The following is an 11,896-nucleotide window of genomic DNA, read 5'->3' as shown; positions in this document are numbered from 1 at the left end:
CAGATGGGTTCACAGCCGAATTCTACCAGATATACAAAGAGGAGCTGGTACCACTCCTTCTGAAACTATTCCAAACAATCCAAAAAGAGGGAATCCTTCCCAAATCATTTTATGAGACCAACATCATCCTGATACCAAAACCCAGCAGACACTCAACAAGAAAAGAAAACTTCAGGCCAATATTCATGATGAACATTGATGAGAAAATCTTCAATAAAATATTGGCAAACTGATTGCAACTGCACATCAAAAAGCTTACCCATCAAGATCAAGTAGGCGTCATCCTGGGGATGCAAGGGTGGTTCAACATACACAAGTCTATAAACATAATCCACCACATAAACAGAACCAAAGACAAAAACCACATGATCATGTCAATAGATGCACAGAAGGCCTTCAACAAAATTCAACAGCTCTTTATGCTAAAATCTCTCAATAAACTAGGTATAGATGGAATGTATCTCAAAATAATAAAAGCTATTTATGACAAACCCACAGCCAATATAGTACTGAATGGGCAGAAACTGGAAGCATTCTCTTTGAAATCTGGCATTAGACAAGGATGCCCTCTCTCGCCACTCCTATTCAATATAGCATTGGAATTTCTAGCCAGAGCAATCAGGCAAGAGAAAGAAATAAAGTGTATTCAATTAGGAAAGGAGGAAATCAAATTGTCTCTATTTGCAGATGACATGATTGTGTATTTAGAAGGCCCCATTGTCTCAGGTCCAAATCTCCTTAAACTGATAAGCAACTTCAGCAAAGTCTCAGGATACCAAAATCAGTGTGCAGAAATCACAAGCATTCCTATATACCAATAGGAGACTTAAAGAGAACCAAATCAAGAGCAAACTGCCATTCACAACTGCTACAAAGAGAATAAAATATCTAACAAAGGATGTAAAGAACCTCTTCTAGGAGAACTATAAACCACTGTTCAAGGAAATAAGAAAGGACACAAAGAGATGGAAAAGCATTCCATACTGATGGTTAGGAAGAATTAGTGTTGTGAAAACGGCCATACTGCCCAAAGTAATTTGTAGATTCAATGCTATCCCCATCATGAAACCTATGAGCCTCTTCACAGAACTGGAAAAAACCACCTTAAACTTCATATGGAACCAAAAGTGAGCCCTCATAGCCAAGACAATCCTAAATGAAAAGAAAAAAGCTGGAGGTATCATGCTACCTGACTTCAAACTATACTACAAGGCTACAGTAATCAAAACATCTTGGTACTGGTACCAAAACAAAGATATAGACCAATGGAACAGAACAGAGGCCCTAGAAAAAACACCACACATCTACTACCAACTGATCTTTAACAAACCTGACAAAAACAAGCAATAGGGAAAGGATTCCCTCTTTAATAAATGGTGTTGGGATAACTGGCTAGCCATGTGCGGAAAGTAGAAATGGAACCCCTTCCTGACAGTTTACACTAAAATTAACTCCAGATGGATTAAACACTTAAACATAAGACTTAACACCATAAAAACCCTAGAAGAAAACCTAGGCAAAACCATTCAGGACATAGGCATAGGCGAGGACTTCATGACTAAAACACCAAAAGCATTGGCAACAAAAGCCAAAATAGACAAATGGGATCTAATTAATCTCTGGCACTTCTGTACAGCAAAAGAAACAATCATTAGAGTGAACTGGCAACCAACAGAAAGGGAAATAATTTTTGCAATCTGCCCATCTGACAAAGGGCTAATATCCAGAATCTACAAAGAACTAAAACAGATTTACAAGAAAAAAACAAACAAACCCATTCAAAAGTGGGCGAAAGACATGAACAGACACTTTTCAAAAGAAGACATATATGAAACAAACAAACATATGAAGAAATACTCATCATCACTGGTCATTAGAGAAATGCAAATCAAAACCACATTGAGATACCATCTCATGCCAGTTAGAATGGTGATCATTCAAAAACCTGGAGACAACAGATGCTGGAAAAGATGTGGAGAAATAGGAACACTTTTACACTGTTGGTGGGAGTGTAAATTAGTTCAGCCATTGTGGAAGACAGTGTGGCAATTCCTCAAGGACCTAGAAATAGAAATTCCATTTGACCCAGCAATCCCATTACTGGGTATATATTCAGAGGATTATAAATCATTCTATTATAGAGACATATGCACATGCATGTTCATTGCAGCACTGTTTGCAATTGCAAAGGCTAGAACCAACCAAATGCCCATCGATGGTAGACTGGACAGGAAAAATGTGGCACATATACACCATGGAATACTATGCAGACATAAAAAATGATGACTTCGTGTCCTTTGTAGGGACATGGATGAATCTGGAAACCATCATTCTCAGCAAACTGACACAAGAACAGAAAATCAAACACTGCATGTTCTCACTCATAGGTGGGTATTGAACAATGAGAACACATGGACACGGAGGGGAACATCACAAACCGGGGTCTATTGGGGAGGACTGGGAGGGAACAGTGGGAGTCAGGGAGGATGGGGAGGGTTAACATGAGGAGAAGTGCCAGATATAGGTGACAGGGGGATGGAGACAGCAAACCACATCGCCATGTATGTACCTATGCAACGATTCTGCATGATCTGCATATGTACCCCTGAAGTTAAAGTACAATAAAAAATATATATATTTAAAAATAGATTAATTCCACAAACCACTTACATAAGTCCCCCTCATCACTATATAGTCACATCTCACCTGTTATTGCTCTCTGTTAATTAGAATACTCTATTAAATAAAATAATTACATTTCCTACCCAGCCTCAACAATGACATTTAATTTATACAAGAACTTTGATGATTTGGATTTTCTGATCAGAGTCCCTCAATTCATAATGTGAATATGGTATCATGGAACCAGAATGCATTTCCATCTTGTCACACAAGAGATAGGGAGGTGCCAGCATTATAAGAGCAGACCCTAGAAAATGTTGAGAAATTGTGAGCTTCTTTTAGCACATAGTCACTGTAAGGCTATTGGAGGAACTTATTTTACTTATAAGCATACCCTTGCCCAGTGGCAAGTCACAGACTATGATCATTTCCCACACTCCCAAAAAAGTACACTTCCATAAGCTTACAGCATTGGCATAAGGTTTCATGGGGATTAATTGGACTGCTGAAATTTGTACAATGACCTCATGTCAAGAACCTTTAATTGAGAGCATTCTGAATGCCAGAATTGATTAGGGTAAAAAATTAAATAATACAAGTGTTATTCAAGAAGCTTGTAGTCAATTGGAAGATACAGTAAAGTAAGTGGACAATTCTAACGTGGAATGAATTGGGAGAGAATACAAAATGTAATAGGAATTTATTGTTGAAATGGGACAGTTCCCTGATCCCTCTTGCAGGGCATGTGACAGGGATGTTGTTGATCCGTTCTGTTGGCGCAGCTGTTCAAACCTCTTATGGGAGGGGGAGCACGCAGACAGTCAGGTGCAGAAGCACAAGTGGGCGTGTGTTACAGTGTGGTCTATTGGCCTTGCTGTCCACAGACAGCTTGAGTGTTAACCAGCTCAGTGGACTCTCTGCCTTTCACAAGGGCAGAGAGCCAGTGTGACAGCTTTCTCTATCCCAAGCTCTTGTCCAGATTCCCAGAAGAATCGGATCACACACACTTGAAGGATGAATGGAGGGATTTTACTGAGTCGTGGAGGTGGCTCACAGTGGAATGGATGGGGACCTGGAAGCGGGGTTAGAGTGAGAACATGATCTTTCCCTGGAGTGCAGCAGCTGAACTCTTCTCCCACTACCCCTAGCCGAACATCTCTGGGCATTCAGGCATTCCTTCTCTTTTCTCTTTCTCTGTGGCATTGTTCTGCCATTCATCTGCTTGTCTCCTTGTGTATTTGAATGCTTGTCTGCTCATCTCCTTCTGGAGCCTGAGGTTCGGGATATATATGGGTACAGGAATTATACAGGTACAAGATGGGAGGTCATGGCAAGCCAAAAGGCAACTTTTTGTGTGCAGGAACAGAAACACCTATTCCCATTTAGCACCATAGTTCTCTAGGCTTGAGGGTGGAGTCTTTTCTGGTGAACTGCCCTCTTCTACACAGTATTTCTCTCTCTCCTGTTTGTATCATTGTTAAAACTATCTTGGGAGAGGGTCAGGATAGACTTACTAGAGGAAGAACTGCATAACAGTTACTTGAAGAATGAGTAGAAATTAGCCATGTTAAACTGGCAAAGCATGGGCCATCAGTGGACAGAAAAGAATATTCAGTGTCCTGCCAGATGCAGGATAACAAAAAATCATGTTCAGAAAAATCAAAACAGGCTAATATGAGTAGAGCCTGATACCTTGTATTCAAGGGATTAGGCCAGAGGGCTGAGATAGAACCATGTATTTTGTGTCATACAAAGAAATTTGTGTTTTTACCCTGAGGTCAAGAAATAACAGTTATATATTTCTTATAATATTCTAGCCTTGTTATGAAAAATAGTTTGAAGGGATAACAAGAGCAAAGGAAGCTATGCTAATTATAATGTGACGTCTAAGAACGTGAGATATACTGTCAGGCTGTTCAAACCTAAGCCAGGCTTCCCCGTTTACTAAGTGCTTTCATTTATTTAAGAACATTATTTAATTATTATCTCTGTGCTTCAGTTTCCTCATTTGGAAAATGGAGGCAATTATATATCAATGTAGCAGAGTTATTGTGAGACTGAATAAATTAATATGTGAAAAGTGCTTGATACTGTGCTTGGCACAAAAGCTTTTGCTTATCGCCTTCATCATCAACATTATGATCAGCTGCAGTGTTACGCAAGAGGGTGTCAGAGTGTTTAATAAACTGTGGCATCAGAGATGGAGAGAAGTACACTAATTAGACAGTTGCACTTGATGGTCTGTGGCAACTGTTTGGATGTGGAGGTAAGGAGGTGAGTCAAAGTGGATGCCTAAGTTTCTGCATTGAACAATTAGGTGAAGGATGTTGCCATCTTCATACAGACTGAAGGATAAGAAGATGAATTATTTTCTTGCATGCCAATTTTGGGTGTACTTTCATGTGAGTAAAAACCAAATACAGTTGGCTATAAAGACATGAGCTTGCAATCCAGATCACAGGCATTGACATATAACCAGTGATATCTGAGTATGTTAATCTTAAATGCCTTTCATCCTAAAGACATTTTACACTTTTCTAGATGTTCTCATTTGATATTTAGGTGATTATGTAGGTTAGATGACTCAGGTGGTCAAATCTGTTTTGTAGAAGGAAAAATTGATGAACAGAGGTAGCATTTTCCCCCATTTTCACCACTTAACTACTTGGTGAAAGAATTGGAATTTTTTTTAAAACCTACTTCTTTTTTACTTAGACTTCTATTCATACAATATTTTCCCTATAATTCAGGCATCAACCAACCATTAACTAAGGTAGCCCACACTTCTTGATTCAATGGAAATGGCTCAAACCCCATTCCATATGTAGCGGGAGGCTTCTATTCTCCCCGGGGATTCCATGCTGGGTGATATGGCTTATGGATTTTCTATTTACTAAGATGCTTTTCATCTGAATCAATTTTCCTTTAAAAGTGTCATATTTTTGGAGCAAGATTCCTAACACATTGGCTTGCTCTCTCTCCACCTCTGCTTACACTCACCCTCAACTGCCCCAAGTAGTTTTACTGTCTTCATCTTTGTTTCCTGTTAGCTAGACTCTCAGGTATCAGGTTACCAACACTTTACAAAGGCATTCTAGCCCCTGTTGAGATTTGCTATTGTTTTCAAGCAGACTATACTCTCTGTCCACAGTGTGATTTTTCTGAAATTGATATTTTTCTTTACTTTTTGAATAAGCTACAAACTACGTTCATAATATTCCCTAGACATTATCACATCTTAATAGAAAGGAAGGAGGTGTACACACACACTCATATTTAAACACATACGCACACACAGGCAGAGTGACACAGAACATTCACCAAGTCCTGTTGATAATACCAAACACAACCAAATGCTTGTTAATTAGAAAGAAAAAGAAAATACAGATTTTCATTAATACTATTTAGCCAATGTTATGTTTCCTCTCTCTCCTTCACTATCGTCTTTCTTATTCTTTGAACTGACCCACTGGCATCTCCAGAATAACTGAGTCATTATAGAAAAGTTGAAGTTGAATTTAATCCCCACAAAAAGACGAAAAAGATGGATGAACAAGTAAGTCCAAATAAACAACAGCAAAAACCATATACATGTATGTGCCTCATAAATTATGTCTCATATTTCTTCCTTTTTTACATTTACTCTGTCTTCTAGAGATAAAAGTAAAGCAAATTAATTATTATGAAGTATCCAGCTGATATTGTGGAAGCTTAATGATTACTTTGGAAGGATGTTCACCTTAAAGGTTAAGAAAACTGATTTTGTAAAATGTAATACTATTTTTATAAAAACTATAAATCTGTAAGTATGTATATCTGTACTACTATCAGAAAAAATAAACCTGAAGGGTGTACCTTTACATCAGAATGTTAATAATAGTCACGTATTTTGAGAAGTATGACTTTTCTTTTTTGTTTATCTTCATTTTTACATTTTACAATGAAAATATATCTAGGGATGAAATATTTTCATCTAGGGATGAAAAATTTCTAACAGATAATTTTTGTTCCTTTATGTGTTCAGACATTATATTGTTACATTTTTTAAGCTATGCATACTATGTACCAGACATTCTCTTAACCAAAATGTCAAAATTAACATTATGGAAAATACTAATTATTGATTAATTATATCAATGTTAATGAAATCAAATGCTGCCTAGTGTGAGGCACTGGGAAAGACATTGCATTATTGTCGAAGTATTGCAGTTCTTGCCCCAAATGCATAACTTGAATTGAATCATAAGACAAAATCAGACAAACTAATGAGAAATATTTTAGAATGCAACAAGCTTATACTTTGAAAACAAAAGCGAAAGAAACCTGGAGAACCATGTGACACTAAAGTATAACCTGAAGAAAAAAGAGAAAGGAATAGCTTCTGTTAAGAGCAATAATGGAATAATCAGCAACATTTGAAAATGAACTGCACATTGGATAATAGTATTATATCTGTGCTAAAATTTCTGAAATTTAAAACTGCACTGTGATTATGTAAAACAGTATCATTGTTTTTAGGAGATACAAGCAAGATTATTGAGGGCAAAGGGATAGGATCTCTGCAGGTTACTTTCAAACAGTTGACTTAAGGAGAAAGAAAGGAATCAAAGGAAAGAAAAGCAAGAAGAAAGGGAGGGGGAAAACAGCTTATGTCTTAGGTATTAGGTTGAATTCCTTGAGATCAAGGTGGGCTAAACATGAACCTTGACTGGGCATGGCAGCTCATGCCAGTAATCCCAGCCCTTTGGGAGGCCAAGATGGGTGGATCATCCATAGTCAGGAGTTCAACACCAGCCTGGCCAACATGGTGAAACCCTGTCTCTACTAAAAATGTAAAAACTATCCAGGCATGGTGGCACATCCCTGTAATGCCAGCTACTCCAGATGCTGAGGCAGGAGAATCGCTGGAACACAGGAGGCGGAGGCTGCAATAAGCCTAGATCACACCACTGCACTCTGGCCTGGGTGACAGAGGGAGACTCTGTCTCACAAAAAACAAACAAACAAGCAAACATGAATTTTAATTTGTAATGTATTGCCTTGCAATAATTGATGTCTAATTTCCCAAATTAGGACTGAATAAATTAATAGATATTGTAAAAGTGAACTTACATAATTTTCTTGTCACTCTTGAGATAGTGAAACAGAAGTATGCATCTGAATGGCATTTATAAGAATATATATAGCAGCTTTATTTATAATATGACTAAACTACAAATAACCCAAAAATCTATCAATAGTAAAATAGGTAAGCTCTGGCATATATGATGAAAAGCTACACAGTAATGAAAAAGAAAAAAAAATAACCTACTATTAGACATAATAACATGAATGAATTTCACAGATATATAACATTCAATTAAAGAAGCAAGACACAAAAGCATATCTATTGAATAACATCATTAGTAAGAAATGCAAGAATAGGCAAAATATGTCTATGATGACAGAAATAAAAATAAAGGTTCCCGTGGGGGAGGAGGTGGATACTGACTGGGAAGGCTCATAAGGGAGTTTTCCAGTGTGCTGCGAATGTTCTATATTTTCATCTTGGAGATAGTTACACATGTATAAATGGGTGATATAGAAATTTGTCCTGTTTTTAATATTAATACTCCTTACCAACTGTATATTATACCAAGCTTCTGCTTATTCTGAGCTCACCACTAATGCATTTTCTCTTTACTGTGCCTAACCCAGAGACTTGCATATAGCAGATGTTCAATATATATATTTGGAATGAATACATAAAATTGTTCCTGTCTTGTTTCTTATTTCCTTAGGACCCTGCTGCATGTCAGCAGTTAATAACTGTTATTTCTTTTAGTTAATACTTTTGGAGTAGATCTAAGAATATTGTATTAATCCAAGGAGTCATCCTCATGATGAGAACTTCAGTAACAAGTCTATTGGGACATGGGTGAGATTGGGGCCGATCTTTGAAAAACATCAGTCTTCAAAAATTCCACATATTGTGTTTGTTAAGTGTGATAAATCACATGCACCCAGGTGTGCAACAAATTGGATCATCATTTGTGAGTGGTATGAAGATGTCAACACAACATGGCACAGGAGCTGGAAGACCTTACCAAAATGAGAGATTTCCCTATTCAGAGGCCAGAGCTAACCCCAGACTTACCAGGACTGGGTGAGGATCAGCCTCCATGAGACAGGGGAGCAGATGGGGGCAGAAGTTTCTAGGCAACCATGAGTGGGAATTGGACACATTCTAGAATCACAGATCAGGAGGTCCAAACATACTAAATTTAAAATTTTCAAAAGCCAGGACCAGCCTTTAGCGTGAAGATACTGGCAGGGACTAGGCAAGGAGTTCTGAAATTCGGGCAGCTAGATTTCAGTTCCAGACAGAATTCAGGCCCAAATCAGACCCTGAGATGAAAACTAGGAACCAGAGGCCCTATCCTGTGAGGGAGCTCAGGAGCCCTGAGCATGATAATGTGTCTTGTAGCCCTACGCACCCCAGGTATCCTCAGGTGATTCCAACCTGCTCTCACTGATGTAGAGAAAGGGAGTTCCAGGCACCACTGTGTCAGCTTTTATTCAGCAAGGCCTTGGTGGAGTTAAAGCTCTAGGTATATCTGTCTTGTTTAAAAGTGAGAACTATAAAAGGTACAGAAAACAGATCACTGTGATTCTCACCTACACATTAAGTCAATTTTGTTAACAGCCATCCTACATTACGCCAAATTACATTTTTTAATGTATTAACTTTAAATTAACTAGAACATTAAGTTAACCAGAATATTAACTTTTCCAGACATTTGAGTAATATTTAATAGTAAATGGGCCTCTAAAATTATTACTACAATGATCATTTTGGGAAAGTAACAGGCTAATATGCTTTTTGCAGCCTATGCTTTTATAGGGATTCTTTGACATAATTTTTTTAATATTTAAGGACATTAAAAAATTTGCTTAATTAATTTGCAGTTTGATACATCCTATTTTTAAAAGTAATTACCAGAGATAATTTGTTCCTTTTCTTATATTAATGAAAATATTATGATGAGATAAATATATAGAAAAATCCAATATTCTCATTATAAATAATAAAAAGCACAAAAAATGTTTTATTGGAACTTGGATTGCTTCTAAAATTTGAATAAATTGCCAATGTGTAATGGGTATGGGGATTTAAAAGCAGGATACTTTTTAGCTGCTTCTTTATATGTATATATTTCATAAACTGAGTTTATTATATTCCATTATAAAGATGCCATTGTTCATAATACAAATGTAGATGAACACACATCTTTAATATGTATATTGGAGAGAAGTGTATGAACTGTAGAAATTCTAATTATTTTGGAGATTTGGAAAGTGCCATTAAACTTAGCCACTTTTTGGGGTTGCTCATAGGGCCGTCTACCTCACCTTGTTTTGAAAAGCAAGCACAGTTCATTCTCTATTTGGAATTTAGTCCTAAAACTAGACAATTAATAGTCTAGTAGACTACTGCTATTTCAGATCACATGTGATCATAATTCTACAACTGGGATCTTTAATAGAAGAGAATAATTGGCTCTCTTGGTAAAGAAATCATTAGGCTTTTTGTTTTTCCTTTGTGTATTTACACAAAACCCAAGCCACATACAATTTGTGGGTATTATTGTTGTTTTATAACTGACTCTCGCCTTGGCATTTCAGCCAGGGGTGAATGGCTGAGCAATCACAGCCCTGCTCTTGTTTCCTCAGTGTTTCCATATCCCTCTCCTCTCCTCTCTCTCTGCCCCTCTCCTTTCTAGGTATGCTGCAAAAGGTCATGGTATCACATTGCTAGTTGTTGAAAGCCCATTACTAGGCCTTGTGACTGCTCAGGTCACACTTATTTGTATTTGGCAGTACTCTTGTTTGAAGACTTTTACTTTCTCTTTCAAGTCATATTTGTTCTTGTTTTCCACTATTGCTATAAATGTGTGTACATATATATATATATATATATATATATATATATATATATATATATATATATATATATATATATATATTTGAATAGATATAAGGCCGGGTGTGGTGGCTGACGCCTGTAATCCCAATTTGGGAGGCTGAGGCAGGTGGATCATCTGAGGTCAGGAGTTTGAGGCTAGCCTAACCAACATGGTGAAACCCTGTCTTTACTAAAAATACAAAATTAGCCAGGCATGGTGGCACATGCCTGTAGCCTCAGCTGCTTGGAAGACTGAGGCAGGAGAATCTCTTGAACCTAGGAGGCAGAGGTTGCAGTGAGCCAAGATCATGCCACTACACTTTAGCCTGGGTGACAGAGCTAAACTCAAAAAACAAAAGAACAGAGCTAGACTCAAAAAATAAAAGAACATATATGAATAAGTGTTTGCACATTGCTTTTGGTACCCTGGGAGAAAGCCCAATCTTGTGCTGCTGCACCCATTAGAGCTGTGCCCAATTTCCTATTGCATTATTTGGCGTCAAGCTCCACACTCTTTGTTGAAGGAAGAGTTCTGTTACACTCAGTAAACCTCATTATTTAGGAGGGAAAAGAGCACCTACTCAGCCAGATTCTACACAAATGTTGCCATCTCTTGTAACAAAGCAACATGAGTTCCAGTTGTTCCTGACCTATTCTTACTAAGGTCAACACTGGCCAGAACTAGACTATACTTCAAAGGAAGATGAGACCAACAGAAACAAATGCCTAGCAATTTCTAGTTTTACTGTGGTTGAAGTGCAGGTTACACCCATCACAAGCTACACCTTGATTTTACTCTGAAGTGAAAGAGAACAGTGTCCGGGGCAAAGTTCCATGTGCAGTTGAGAAGACTGTGTGCTCTGTTGATGCTGGGTGGACTGTTCTATAGATGTCTGTAAGGTATATGTGAGTGGGCATGAACATGTATGTTAACATGTATACACACACATGCACACATACATGTGTTCATACATGCACATGGACAAAGCTTCTGGCCCATGAAAAGATAGTATTTTTTTCACCTTTCAAAAATGCAATGAAAATATTTTCCAATTGGATGTCTAAATTTAAGCTATAATTTACTTACCTGAAAAACATATATATTGCAAGACAATATTTTAAAGATGACTTGCAAACATGTACTTAAGACATTGTGTCTATAAATATGACAATGTAGAAATATCTCTAGAAACTTTATTTTTTAAAGAAAAAGTCAGTTTGCTTATTTTACATTCCTTTTTCAAAAGAATGCCACTTCGAGTGTTTCAGAGGGCTATACTAGCAGTGCCAATTCATTATTCAACAATGTTTTCTCTAAATGAAAAATAA

The sequence above is a fragment of the Cebus imitator genome, unplaced genomic scaffold (genome assembly GCF_001604975.1).
Source record: "Cebus imitator isolate Cc_AM_T3 unplaced genomic scaffold, Cebus_imitator-1.0 Scaffold131, whole genome shotgun sequence".
NCBI classification, from domain to species: domain Eukaryota; kingdom Metazoa; phylum Chordata; class Mammalia; order Primates; family Cebidae; genus Cebus; species Cebus imitator.
Note: the sequence above shows the minus strand (reverse complement) of the source record.